Source organism: Symphalangus syndactylus, chromosome 2 (genome assembly GCF_028878055.3).
Source record: "Symphalangus syndactylus isolate Jambi chromosome 2, NHGRI_mSymSyn1-v2.1_pri, whole genome shotgun sequence".
NCBI classification, from domain to species: domain Eukaryota; kingdom Metazoa; phylum Chordata; class Mammalia; order Primates; family Hylobatidae; genus Symphalangus; species Symphalangus syndactylus.
In genome coordinates this window covers 111,597,067-111,612,203 of record NC_072424.2, presented here as the reverse complement: position 1 = coordinate 111,612,203, position 15,137 = coordinate 111,597,067, and the positions used below count along the sequence as shown (strand labels likewise).

The 15,137-nt window shown below is 39.0% G+C and overlaps 2 long non-coding RNA genes across 3 annotated transcripts in view; one reads left to right on the top strand and one right to left on the bottom strand.

The window, feature by feature from the left end:
* LOC134735620 (uncharacterized) overlaps nucleotides 1-15,137 on the top strand; it is a 334,319-nt gene that overhangs the window by 49,984 nt on the left and 269,198 nt on the right. The window lies entirely within an intron of this gene.
* Nucleotides 1-15,137, bottom strand: part of LOC129473726 (uncharacterized) — a 32,768-nt gene that overhangs the window by 13,729 nt on the left and 3,902 nt on the right. Inside the window, exon 2 of the long non-coding RNA XR_008654348.2 lies at nucleotides 2,669-2,798. This is a non-coding gene — a long non-coding RNA (uncharacterized lncRNA). The remainder of the gene's footprint in view (nucleotides 1-2,668; nucleotides 2,799-15,137) is intronic.

The following is a 15,137-nucleotide window of genomic DNA, read 5'->3' as shown; positions in this document are numbered from 1 at the left end:
TGTTTCAGATGCACTTAAAAAGACTATTCTGCCACTGTTGGTTATAGTGTTCTGCATATGTCAATTAGATCAAGTTGGTTGATATATCTTGACTGATTTTTGTCTATTTTGTCCGTTACTGAAACTGGAGTGTTGAAATCTCCAAATATAATTGTTGTACTCGGTTGAGTGGTGTTCCTCCAAAATCTATGTCTACCCAGACTTGTGCATGTAACCTTATTTAAAAATAAAGTCTTCGCAGGTATAATCAGGTTAAGGTGAAGTGGGGCTGGATTAGGGTGGGCCATAATTCAATGGTTGGTGTCCTTACACACCCAGAGATTTGGATGCAGAAGTAGAGGGAAGAAGGCTATGTAAAGAAGGAGGCATAGATTGAAGTTATGGTCAAGGAATGGCAAGGACTGACAGCAAACACCAGTAGCTTGAAGGAAGGAAGGAAGGAAGGAAGGAAGGAAGGAAGGAAGGAAGGAAGGAAAGGAAGGAAGGAAGGATCCTTTCCTAGGGCCTTTAAGAGAGCACGTCCCTCTGATACCTTGATTTCAGACTTCTGGTCTCTGTAACGGTAAGACAATAAATTTCTGATGTTTTAGGCACCACCGCCCCCCCCCCCAAAAAAATTAAAGGTGTTAGGATGCAATAATAATTATTTTGACAGATTTCTCTGGAAAGCTTTATATTTTTTAAAAAGCAAAAATACTCCATCACTATCCTGATAACAATCAACATGTAGTCAGATGCTTTAGCTAGCGTAGTCTTACTAATATTTGTATCAATGAGTAGGGTTATAGTATTAAGATTTTCAACATGGTAGCAAATATTTGTCCCCTGCACTTCTAATCATAAGGTCAAATTCAAATAAAAGTAAGAACACAAAGATGAGAACCCTCATCCAAATTTCGACATAGATTATTATTTATCAATCATCAATAGACTCTGTGCCAAGCACTGGGCTGGGTGCTGTACCTTTTGAGGATTCAAAGGTAGAGTAAAAGCAGCCCTGTTCTCACGGTGCTCTGGACACTGTGCGGGGGAAGACACACAACCAGCGACACCGTAATATGGGTCATCAGTACTCTAATAACGCTGACAGGAATGATGTTTCGGAAATACTTCTCAGTTCGTGTTTCCTTACTGGCTAGCTACACTTTCTCTCCCCGCTCCTTGCTGATCTTAAGGAATCCAAGAAAGGGGCAGACCAAAGCTACTTAGGAGAGAAGAGTGGTCTTGGTGAAATTGCAGCAAGAAGGGGAAGGTTGGTGGGCGTGGTGGCGGGCGCCTGTAATCCCAGCTACTCTGGAGGCTGATGCAGGAGAATCGCTTGAACCTGGGAAGCGGAAGTTGCAGAGAGCCAAGATGGCGCCACTGCACTCCAGCCTGGGCGACAGAGCGAGAGTCCGTCTCAAAAACAAAAACAAAAACAAAATCAAAAACAAAACAAACAAAAAGGCCGGGTGCGGTGGCTCACGCCTGTAATCCCAGCACTTTGTGAGGTGGAGGCAGGTGGATCACCTGAGGTCAGGAGTTCGAGACCAGCCTGACCAACATGGTGAAACCCCGTTCCTATTAAAAATACAAAAATTAGGCGGGCGTGGTGGCGCATGCCTGTAATCCAAGCTACTAGCGAGGCTGAGGCAGGAGAATAGCCTGAACCCAGGAGGTGGAGGATACAGTGAGCCGAGATCGCGCCACTGCACTTCAGCCTGGGCAACAAGAGCGAAATCCTGTCTCAGAACAAAACAAAACAAAACAAAACAAAACAAAACAAAACAAAACAAAACAAAACAAAACCTGCACTAGAATAAGTGCTAGTTCTTTTTTCTTTAAAGACCGACAAGATGAAATGTTTTAATTCTCATTTTACCTAATAATAAAGGATGTGCCGTTAAAATCAAGTAGTAATTTATCCTTGTCTTATTGTCATTTTTTAAAAATTGTGCTATTCTGCACAGGACGAGCTTCTCTAGAATGTTCCCTTGCTGACTTTTCCTCTAGTAGTATCAGTTATACTGAAAATCAGTTGTATTCTTCTGCTTTATTTCACTGGGCACCATCAAACTAACAAAAGAGGAGAGTAACAGAGAGTAGGAGAAGATGGAGGATGCAAGGGAATAGGACACCTGTGTCCTAACCTCCTCCTGGGTATAGATTTCAGGTTGGGGGAACTCTTTCCACAAGCCCGGAGAGAACTGGTAACAAGAGGGCGGGGCTAGTGCGAGTTTCGATCCCGATAGGGCCTCCTGGTGGAGCGCCTGGGATCTCACGGGCACCTGGACCCCAGGCGGGCGGATTCAGCCCCCGGGGAGCAGGCGCGGGAGTGGGATGGGCCAGGGCTCACGGGGCCAGAGGCGGCGCCGAGGCAGGGGGCGCGGATCCAACACAGCTCCTTCCCGGCCCAAACCGAATAAAACTCCCAGCAGCCCACAGTGAGACCCAGTGGAAAAGGCGCCCTCTGCCGGAGAGGCGCAGACGGGCGGAACTGGAAGAGACAAAACCCAAAACACCTGAACATTTATTCCAGCCGCTAGAATACTTCAAGTAGGAGGCACGGGGGGACGCCGTGCCTTGTCAAGTTAAAGCGGACAACTTCTTCCTTCTCAGCACACCTCACTCCCACCTACCCTGCAGGATGGAGGTGTATCAGGAAAAACAGAGCAGCCAGATCCCTTACCTGAGATCTAGAGGCCACATTTTCTTCGCAAGAGTTCTTAAGTCAACTGGGAGGACAAAGATTGCGTGAGTGCTTGGCTTATATGGTTTCATTTCTGTTTTCCAGTTGTCCCTGTAGGCATGGTCAATCTCTGCAAAAACAAAAACAATAGGTTTAGGAGTAAAGTATCCCTGAAATTAAGATTTCTAACTGTTCCCTTTCTGAGTGTATTTTAAAAGGGCACACCCAATTTCTTGATGTTTTAGATTTATTATTATTATTATTGTTATTACTATTAATGACAAGGTCTCATTCTGTCGCCCTGGCTGAAGTACAATGGTCCGGTCATAGCTCACTGCAGGCTTGAACTCCTGGACTCAAGCGATCCTCCAGCCTCAGCCTCTCCAAATGCTGTGATTACAGGCGTTAACAATTTCTCCCGGCTGCATTTTATTATTCTAATTGCGCAGCTTTGTCGAGTAAAGGATGGAGGACTCAAGGGAATAGGACACCTGTGTTCTACCCTCCTCCTTTTGGGTAGAGATCCCAGGTAGGGGGCCTATTCCACCTGCCGGAACAGAGAGGTGCGGCTTTGCGTTTCGGTCCGGAAGAGGCCTTATATCAATGGTAGTTCTCCCTGCCTTTATATACCTCTGCTGTTAGTCTGATAGTGCCCAGTAAAATAAAGTAAGAGTACTACTGATTTTCAGTATAACTGATACTACTAGAGGAAAAGTCAGCAAGGGAACATTCTAGAGAAACTGGTCTGTGCAGAATAGCAAAATTTTTAAAAAAATGACAATAAGACAAGGATAATTTCCTGCTTGATTTTAGTGGTACATCCTTTCTTTATTATTAGGTAAAATGAGAATTAAAACATTGCATTTTGTCTGTCTTTAAAGAAAAGAAAGAATTAGGACTTATTCTAGCACAGGTTTTTTTTTTTTTTTTTTTTTTTTTTTAACGGAGTCTTGCTCTGTCGCCCAGGCTGGAGTACAGTGGTGCGATCTCGTCCCACTGCAACCTCCGACCTCCCGGGTTCAAGCGATTCTTCTGTCTCAGCCTCCCGAGTGGCTGGGATTACAGGCATCCGTCACCACACCCACCTAATTTTTGTATTTTTAGTAGAGACGGGTTTTGCTATGTTAGCCAGGCTGGTCTAGAACTCCTGACTGCAAGTGATCCACCCGCCTTGGCCTCCTGAAGTGCTGGGATTACAGGCCTGAGCCACCGTACTCAGCCTTTAGTGCAGGTTTCTACATTAATCTTTCTCTCCTTTGTTCTTGTGAGCTGACTATCAAGACCAGATTAGGATATGTGGTTGTTTCCTAAGAGACCTATGCTTGGGGGACGTGTGTTTGTTTTGGGAGTATGTCAGTATGTATGTGTGTGTGAGTATGGTGGGCAAGGGAAAGAAAGATGTGATCCTCCCTCTCAGTTTAAGGTAGCCTAGGTCTCAGGAAAGAAATGAGGTATGAGCTGCATAACATTTGGGTAATGAAGCAGGGCTTCGAAGAACAAGTAGGGCTTCGAAGAACCAGTAGGCCTCCTATGTCTCCATCCATGACCATAGACGTGCAATCAGTGAAATGGATGAGAGTCGGTTCCTGGTCAGGATCATGTACAGGGAGTTGAGAATTCACTTTTCTTTCTTTCAGAAGACCAATTTTAATTATTCCACCCAACAGGGGTCAGCAACACACAGAAACTTGTCTTAACTAACTCTTTCCCCTTTAAAATATTATCTATATATAATTTCCACTTCTTTAAAAATTATCTATAAAATTCTCTCTCTACATATATCAATAATTTTTAAAGGGGAAGATATGTACATAAAGATATATATATGTTTAATATATAGATAATTATGTATATAACTGTTTTATTTTATATATATGATAGAAAGAGAGAGACAATGTGTGTGTGTACTCTTTTTTACCCAAGTACATATGCCTTTCTAGTGCTTTGCAGAGTACTTTGAATAAGAAGGTTCAGAGACATCTGAAAATTGTCTGTGAACTTTTGCTATTCTGATTCTTTTAAGGTGGTATATTATAAAATTTTTAAATGTACAGAATTACTTTAAAACAGCCAGTGGGTTAGTAGTTGGTAATGCTAGTAACTAATAGTAGATGACATGTAAGTGCTCACTATTCCACTATGCTGGACAACACAAGCAAATACTGCACATACATTATAGCACTTGATTCTCACCAGCCTGATAATATCAGCGTGTCTCAGGCTTTCTAGGTGGTATCCACTGAGCTAAACACCTCAGTATGCCCTATTTGATTTATTTTTTCTTAACCTTACAAAAGAGGAACTACTATCAATTCCACCTTAAAAATGAGAACACTTTTGATTACCTCTGTAAAAAAGAAAAAAAAAAGGAAAAAATGAGAAAATCAAAGCTTAGGAAGGTTAAATAATTAGCTTAAAGTCACACTGGTAGTAAGTGGTGGCACTGGGATTTGAGCAGGCAGGCTGGTCTTCACCACAGTTATTATTATATATTTTACACTCTTTCACAGAGGAGTTAGTTGAGATTCTTTAGAGGTAAATCAAATCATGTTACTCTTATTCAGTATCCTTTAGTGATTTCTCATTTCTATCAAAGTAAAATCCACATTCTTTATTATCACGTACAAGGCCCTCTGAGTTCTAGCTCCCTGTTTCTCTGACATCACCTGCTGTTGCTTTCTTGTTCTCTGCCAGCCATAGCTGTCTCTTTGCTCAACATGCCAGGCAACACTCTTCTGTCTCAGGGACTTTGCACTTGCTGTTTCCTCTTTTGGGAATGCTATTTTTCTCAGCTATCTGCATGACCTCAGACCTGGTAAAACATCACATCAGGAAGTTAGGGACTAGTCTATTCCAAGTTGCTACCTTCCTTTCTACTCCTAATCTTGACACTATCTATTCTTCTTCTCTCAATCCTTATATTTTTTCTTAAATGTCTATATTTTTAAATCTACCTATTTATTAACAGTTATTTTTCCTCTTTAAGATAAAAACATCACAGAGGGCAGGTATTTTTGCTTCTCTGTTTAAATTGCAGCATCAGCATTTACAATAGAATGTGGCATAGTAACAGGCACTCAGTAAGTATTTGAATGAATGACAAGAGCTTAGGAAACTCACCCAAGTTCACACAGTTAGCAATAGGTGAAGTGAACTTTGTTACAAATCCAGTATTGGATTTATCCACATATCAAATGCATAAACCATCTTCCTGGGCTCTTCTTAGAATTCCCTTGGTCTCTAATTATAATAGACTGGGTGAACATGAATAAACAAACCAAACAGGAAAAAGGCAGCATTTGTTACTGTCTCTTAAAGTGGGATACTTTAAAGTGAGATCAAATCAGAGGCCAGGTCAGCGAAAGGGGACACTGGTCTTTAACAGAAAGGGAGTTGACAAGTGATGAAGTCAGGAATGTGCTGATGTTTCTGGGCTGCGTGAAGGGGCAAAGTGTGGGAAGGTCCTGGATGAAGCTGGTGTTGGGTTTATTAATTAGGGTGGGATGCCTGTGCATTAAGGGGAGGAAGGAACCAAGGGGATTGATTTGGAGTAGACTGGAGTCTCAAGTAGCATTTACAAAGGATCCTGGAGGCACAGGAAGGATGGGAGAAGTGTTGGGTACAGCTCAATTTGGCGAGTGGCCAAAGAAACATGTCAGATATTAGTGAAAACAGGCCACAGCTGCTGCACTTTACAAGCTAAATGGCAGGCCTTTCCTTAGCCCTCCCCCACCCCAGCCCATCTTATGGCTTGCAATAGTTATTTTCTTCCTGAGACAGCCAGCCATAACTCAGTTCTCACTTGAGGGCACAGGAGAAGCAAAGGGATGCTGAGGCTTCATTGCTAAGGGAAGAGGTTCAGAGCATGAATGAAAACTCGATTTCTCCTGAAGCTCAGAATTTAATGTTAGTGTATTGAAGATCCACCTCTTTCATTCCCAGGATCATTTTAAAAAAATCACGGTTATTTCTCTTTAATCTCATGATATCTAAACTTGTCATTTCTAAGATTTCTAGAATACTTAAAAGTCTTTTAAAACTGTTTTCCTTTTCAAAATGTATTTGTATATTTTGTATATTTGTGTATTTCTCCTTTCTAGAAAAAAAATCCTAGATAGTTCAGAGTAAAATAAGTGTGTGCATATATACATATGTATATATGCACACACCCATATACGTATACTACACTGGAGTGTTTAAACGTAGAAAGAACAAAAACACTGAAAGAGAACACATGTTGTTACTAAATAATACAATTTGGTTAAGCAGCTTGGTAGCATCTCTTCTCTCCTCTTTCTTACCCTTTTCCCACACTTACCTTACAAAACTTTGCAATTAGGTGCATGGATTCTGGAATTCATAGCTGCATTTCAACCCAGGCTCTGCCACCTTCTAGTTCTGTAACAGTGCCCACATTATTTAGCTTTTATTTTCCTCATTTGTAAAATGAGGCCAAAAATAATTAACTAAAGGACATTCATAATAAAATAGTATTAAATGTTAAATATTACTATTATTTACAGACATTATAATTTTTTTTAAGTTCAGGGGTACATATGCAGGTTGGTTACATAGGTAAACATGTGTCATAGGGGTTTGTTGTACAGGTTATTTCATCACCCGGGTATTAAGCCTAGTACCTATTAGTTATTTTTCCTGATCCTCTCCCTCCTCCCACCCTCCACCATCAATAGGCTCCGGTGTGTGTTGTTCCCCTCTATGTCTCCATGCGTTCTCATCATTTAGCTTCCACTTAAAAGTGAGAACATACAGTATTTGGTTTTCTGTTCCTGTGATAGTTTGTTAAGGATAGTGGCCTCCAGCTCCATCCATGTTCCTTCAAAGGACATGATCTCATTTTTTATGGCTGCATAGTATTCCACGGTGTATAAGTACCACATTTTCTTTATCCAGTCTATCATTGATGGGCATTTAGGTTGATTCCATGTCTCTCCTACTGTGACTAGTGCTGCAATGAACATAGGCGTGCATGTGTCTTTGTAATAGAATGATTTCTATTCCTTTGTGTATATATCCAGTAAGGGGATTGCTGGGTTGAATGATCTTTCTGTCTTTTAGGTCTTTGAGAAATCACCACACCATCTTCCACAATGATTGAACTAATTCACACTCCCACTAAAAGTGTGTAAGCATTCCTTTTTCTCTGCAACCTTGCCAGCATCTGTTATTTTTTGACATTTTGATAATAGCCATTCTGACTGGTGTTAGACGGTATCTCATTGAGGTTTTGATTTGCATTTCTCTAATGATCAGTGATGCTGAGCTTTTTTTCATATGATTGTTGGCCACATGTGTCTTTTTTTGAGAAGCATCTGTTCATGTCCTTTGCCCACTTTTTAATGAGGTTGTTTGTTTATTACCTCTTGTAAATTTGTTTAAGTTCCTTATAGATGCTGGATATTAGACCTTTGTCAGATGCATAGTTTGCAAAAATTTTCTCCCATTCTGTTGGTTGTCTGTTTACTCTGTAAATTCTTAAATAATTTTTGTATATATTTGGAACTTCATATTGGCTGCTCATTGTTTAAAGTCTAAAGCGGGTGGGAAACTGGTTTCTTAACTGGTTTTATACAGCACTTAGGAAAACTACTTCAACACTTTTATCATGTTGAGGAAAAGAAAATGTAATTACAGTTCTAGCCAAATGACGCTACTTATTCTTGATGAAAATATAAATGTATATGGCATATGAAAAACTCTTCTATTTGGTGAAATAAAAGTTAATATAAAATTAAGAGCAGGTTCAACATTTAGGAAGTGAATTTATTGTTTTCTTAGTATCAATTTTTCTTTCTGACATTGTCCAAATGTTGTGTGAAGTTGTGTTTTTTTTTTTTTTGAATAACACTCATTTGAATGCTGAGATGGTGTAAGGTCCACGACCCCAGGAACTACCTGCTGTTTAAGATGAGGAAAGTGGTGGTTTATCAAGCACACATGATAAGAATGAAGATTTTACTGTAATTTCTTCCTTGATTTCTTCTAACATGAATTGATACCTATGAGGGCATTGTAAAGCATGGATAAAGATTGTGAAAAACATTGAAACCAAACTAAGTCCTATGTAAGTTATCAGTGAATAGATTTACCTCAAATTGCTAATTTTAAGTGCTTTATTGGTTAATCAGTTGTTCTGTGGTCAGTTGATTATTTAAACTAAACGAATTATTGATTTTTTAAAATCAGGTGCTGAGCCTTGTTAAAGGGGCTAAATATAGAAAGTTGCATAAGACAAATCCTGCCCTCAATAGAAGTCATTCTGTATTACAAGAGATACAAATTATTGTCTTTTAATTGTAGTGCACGTGGTAATGCTATGACAATATAGGACTAGGAGGATGCTAAAAAGACAAGGGCTAATTCTTCTAGAATTAAGGGGTGTGGGTGGTCTTGAAGGGTGAATAGAGGTAACACAGCGTCAACTCAAAGAGCAGCCAGAGAATACTTGGTGTTTCTGGTACATGCAAATAGTCTGTTGAAGCAGGAGTATAGGTTGCGTAGTGGAGACTGTCATGATATGTGACTGGAAAAAGGATAAAGCTGAAAACAAGGCAGTGACAATGAAAATGGAGAGGAAAGTATTTACTTGATAAACATTTTGAGGTATGATAGACAAGACATGACTAATGGCCGTGAAGGTCTAGGGAGCTAGAAATTGGAGATAAAGTGGCTTGAGTCTGTAATATCTGAGAAAGGAAACACAGCATAAGTTTATTTTTGTTTTATGCTTTGCTTTTGCTTGGCAAGGATGTGCATATTGCTAATTCAGATTAAAGTATTTTGAGTTTAAATATGTTGTCACCATGCAACCAAAACTACCTTTGCCTTACTGTCTCTGGTATTCAGCTAGTCACAGCATCCTCTTAACTTGTATTTGCACTGTGCCATGCATCTCATGGCTGGACTGGTTCATTCTTCCTCTCTTATGGAATGTTGTGTACCTTTTTCAGGGCTCTTAGTTTTTTTTTGTTTTTTGTTTTTTTTTGAGACAGAGTCTCGCTGTCGCCCAGGCTGAGGGCTCTTAGTTTTTAATGCTAGTGACAAGCAATAGAACTGGCTAGTATCAACTAAAATAAAACAAAGAAAGCTCTTTCTATGATTCAAATAGGACATATACCCAAACAACGTAACCCATTCCCCTGGGCACAGTATTCCAGGTGACTCTTTTGGTCCTTAGAAACTTCTAGATCCCTAACGAGACGTGAGAGTTAGCAAAGGAAGTAAACAGTTCATTTGAGTGCACCAGGAAACTTCTCTCCACTCACAGATACATTCCTATTCCTGAGAGTTATGCACAAGTCAATAAAGATTAACTAAACAGTTGGAAATACAACTAAATAAAAGCTGAGACTTTTAAAATCACTCAAGAATATGCACATTGTAAGCCATTTGGTAGGAAACAGCTGCGTGTTTGTTTTTGCTCTATTTCTTAACACAGTTTCTCGAAAAATCAGCTTTGAGGCCGGGCGCGGTGGCTCACGCCTGTAATCCCAGCACTTTGGGAGGCCGAGGCAGGTGGATCATTAGGTCAGGAGATCGAGACCATCCTGGCTAACACAGTGAAACCCCAACTCTACTAAAAATACAAAAAGTTAGCCGGGCGTGATGGCAGGTGCCTGTAGTCCCAGCTACTCAGGAGGCTGAGGCAGGAGAACGGCGTGAACCCCGGAAGCAGAGCTTGTAGTGAGCCGAGATGGCTCCACTGCACTCCAATCTGGGTGACAGGGCAAGATTCCATCTCAAAAAAAAAAAAAAAAGAAATCAGCTTTGGTAGAAGAATGGAAGATCCTCTGTAAATGGATACTTGAGAGCTTGGGCTGTGTTCATAGTTTTCTTCTTAAACTGAAAGCCTTAATTTACACTACTGATGGATGAGCTATATTTTTTCTCCCTTTAAAACTAATTTCTAACTATAGTATAAAATGTAAACATAGGCTGGGGTGCGGTGGCTCACGCCTGTAATCTCAGCACTTTGGGAGGTGAAGGTTGGCAGATCGCTTGAGGCCAGGAGTTTGAGACCAGCCTGGCCAACATGTGAAGCCCCATCTCTACCAAAAGTACAACAAAATTAGCTGGTCATTGTGGCGTGCACCTGTAAACCCAGCTACTTGGGAGGCTGAGGCACTTGAATTGCTTGAACCTGGGAGGTGGAGGTTGCAGTGAGGCGAGATCGCACCACTGCACTCCAGCCTGGGTAACAAAGTGAGACTCCATTTCAAAGAAAAAAAAAAGTAAACATATCAAAGTGACATATATTAAACAAAAGCATATTTTAAGAGTTTTTAAAACAGATGAAGGCAAATATTCTTTCGGCTTATCAATTTATATTTAGATGTTAGTCTAAGAGTACTTTAAGGTCATATAATTGTGACTAATATTTAATTTTAGAGAACAGTTATCCAATTTGTGGACTCAAGAGATAACATGAAGTTTTAAAAAATGTCATTAACTTTTCACTTTTGGTCTTGTAATTAATTTGTGTATTTTTTCAGGATGAGGATAGAAAAATGAAACAAATCAATTCTACTCCTCCTTGAATATAGCTCTAGTACAAAGTGAGGTGGAGTTGAGAAGATTTAAATTACTCTGGAAACTGGAATAAAGTTTCTAATGACGTGTGCATTTAGATTTATTTACACCAGTTCTTCCAGTTACAATGTAGAATTGAAAAATGGATTTAAACTGTAGGAACCATACATATTTCAACGCTAGAATGTCTTCGTTGGAGAGAAAGAAATACAGAATCAATAATTTAATAATATATTTTTTTCTTGTAATTTGTACAAATGTATGGGCTACACATACAATTTTGTTACATGCATAGATTGTGTAGCCGTCAAGTCAGGGCTTTTAGGGTATTCATCACCCAAATAACGTACATTGTGCCTATTAACTAATTCCAAATCATCCTCCCTCACACCCCTTCACCCTTCCAAGTGTCTATTATCTATCATTCTATTCTCTACATCCATGTTAACACATTTTTTTGTTTTGTTTTTAGCACACACTTATGAGTGAGAACGTGACATATTTGTCTTTCTGCTCCTGGAGTGTTTAGCTTAAGGTAATGACCTCCAGTTCCATCCACGTTGCTGCAGAGGACATGATTTCATTCTTTTTTTAAATGGCTGAATAGTATTCCATTGTGTATATATTCCACATTTCCTTTATCCATTCATCCATTGATGGACACTTAGATTGATTCCCTATCTTTGTTATTGTGAATGGTGCTGCAATAGACATATGAGTGCAGGTATCTTTTTGATATATTGATTTACTTCCCTTTGGATAGATACCCAGTAGTGGGATTGCTGGATTGAATGGTAGTTCTATTTGAGTTCTTTGAGAAACCCCCATACTGTTTTCCATAGAGGTTGTACTAATTTACATTCCCACCAACAGTATATAAGAGTTCCTTTTTCTCTGCATCCTCATCAACATCTGTTATTTTTTGTCTTTTTAATAATCGTCATTCTTGCTGGTGTGAGATGGTATCTCATTGTGGTTTTAATTTGCATTTCTTTGATGTTGATGATATACTTTCTTTATAAAGAGCTAAAAGTTGATTTATTTGAAATCTTCAAATGCTTTGAATATCTGTCTAATAACTCTTATTTGTGGTTTCCAGAAGAAGAATTGAGCAGCATTGCTGGTTGTTCTGCTCAGAGTGAGGGCTCCTCTCTGGCATAATCAGTTATTTTACTCATTTCTTTTTTTAACATTAAGTTTGAGAATTTAACAGTTGCCAGAAAAGGAAAACGAAAGTTTTTTAGATATAAAAGGCTTAAGAAGATATTTTTAAAAAGTTTTGACACTTGATGAGTTCATTTAAAAGATTTCAAAAGTATTTCAGATTTGACTAATGTACTTATGTCAGAGTTCCTGTTAGTTTTGAATAATTTCATTTTCAATTCATTTAAACTTGAAATGTTAGTACAGACTATAAAAATAATAAAATTAGTTATTTAATATTGATTAAAAACTATCATATTAGTTTTAATTGATCATTTCAGTTTTATTTTTTCCTCAGTTGAGGTTACTAGCAGAGCCATTTCTAAATACATTGTTGACACACAGAATTTTCCCTCAGAGACTAATCTTCTTCTTACCATGAGGCCAGAAACCTCATGTATTTCCTGAAATAAGATTACCCACTGTAGAGCCTCCATCTCATGTTCTAGAATTTTCTTTCATTCTCTCTGTTAAAACTTTTGTCTTTCCTCTTGGTTCTGAGCTCTGTTCCTAGACCATCATTAAAGCATTAATGGCCAACATGCCTTAATAACAAGTTACGCCTTCCAGGCAACATCTTTCTACACTTCCAAGAGAAAGTAATTTTAAGGAAAAAAAAATCAGGAGTGCTTTATTTCAAGGGGAGCCTTTTCATTATTTCCCCAAATCATACATTTAGAATCTGCTTGCCTAGTTTGGTGCAATAATTCCTAATAATACCACAGAGCATTTTATGGGTCACAACCTGAAACCATATGGGAGTGCTGCCTTGATGGGCATTGTCAGACTCTAGGGCAGTGGTTCTGAAAAGAAGATGATGTCCCTTTCCCTCCTCCACCCCAAAGATATTTGGTAATGTCTGTAAACATTTTTTGTTGTCACAACTGGGGAAGTGCTACTGGCATCTAGTGGGTAGAGGCCAGGTACGCTGTTCAACATTCTGTAATGCAAAGAGTATCCTCCTACAAGGATTACTTAGTCCACAAATGTGAATAGTGCTGAGGCTGAGAAACCCTGCTCTAAGACAATACCAGCCTAGGATGCAGATAATTAATCTAGCCAAAAGGCTTTCTTTTTAGTCTGGAATCAGAAGTGCAGTAAATTTTGATTGACCACTTAGAGTGGCGCAGCTATTTATGAGATAGTCTACTACATTTTTACTTTGGCAGAGATATATAGTTAAAATATATATACTTTCAAATCGGAATTTAAATTAAGCATTTTGTAATAAATGAAATAGGGAACTTTAGAGTTTTGCCTTGGTCATTAATATTACAGTTTTGGAAGTAACACTTTTAGTGCTTTTTCTTTGTGTTATTTCCCCACTCAGATTCTTTTCATTTTCTCTAGTTTGGGACAGATAACCCAGCAAGCTTCTTGGGTTTGTGTGAATGCACAATATTTATTAATATCTACTATATTTTCTTCTGTTTCTTTAAGTTACATCTTTCTATGTTTGAGTTTTTCAAAGCTTTCTATAGTTTGAATCATTCACTAATTTATTCATTAAATAAATGTTCATTGTCAATTGATCCAGATAAAGTATGTTAGGGCTACAATAATGAATCAAATGGACAAAAATCCATACAGTCAAGGAGTTTATATTCTAGTGGAATAGAGAGACAATAAAAAAAAATACAGCAGAAAATTGCATAGGGATGAGTGCTATGGAAATGATTAAGACAGAAAGAGAAGGGGGAGTTTCAGGGTGAGGGATGGGGGGTAAAATTTTAAATTGATTGACAAAGACAAACTGAAAAAGTGAAATCTGAGCAAATACCTGAAGAGGATTGGAGATGTGCCATGTGGAAATCTGGGAGAAGTACATTCCAGGAAGGGGAAACTACAAGTGCAAATGTCCTGAGGCTGGAATGTACTTGTTCTGTTTGAGGACAGCAGAGCATTCTGCATAGCTGGAAGAGTGTGAACTGGAGATGAAGAAGAAGCAATGGAGTCAGGGAGGTGATGGATAAAAGGATCATGTCAGAATTTACAAGGTTGGAGAGATGTTGGCTTTTACCCTGAGTGAGAGGGGGAGCCATTTGACACTTTTGAGAAGAAGCACAACAGAATCTGACTTGTTTTTTAAAATGATCACTTTGACACTTACTTACACACTGTTGGTGGGAATGTAAATTAGTTGAGCCACTGTGGAGAGAACTTTGGAGATTTCTCAAAGAACTAAGAGTTGAACTACCATTGGACCCAGCAATCTGATTACTGTATATATACCCACAGGTTCTACCAAAACGTGCACTCATATGTTCATTGCAGCACTATGCACAATAGAAAAGACATGGAATCAACCCAGGTGGCCATCAATGGCGGATTGAATAAAGAAAATATGGTACATATACACCATGGAATACTATGCAGCCATAAAGAATTAAATCATATCCTTTGTGGCAACACGGATGCAGCTGGAAACCATTATCCTAAGCAAACTAACACAGAAACAGAAAACCAAATACTGCATGTTCTCACTTATAAGTGGGAACTAAATATTGGGTACTCGTGTACTTAAAGATGGGAACAATTGATACTGGGGAATACAAGCAGGAGGAGGGAAGAAGAGGGGCAAGGACTGAAAAACCACTTATTGTCTACTGTGCTCAGTACCTGGATGACGGATTCATTTGTACTCCAAACCTCAGATCATACCTTCGTTACAAAGGTATGATTAGACCTGCACATATATCCCTGATTCTAAAATAAA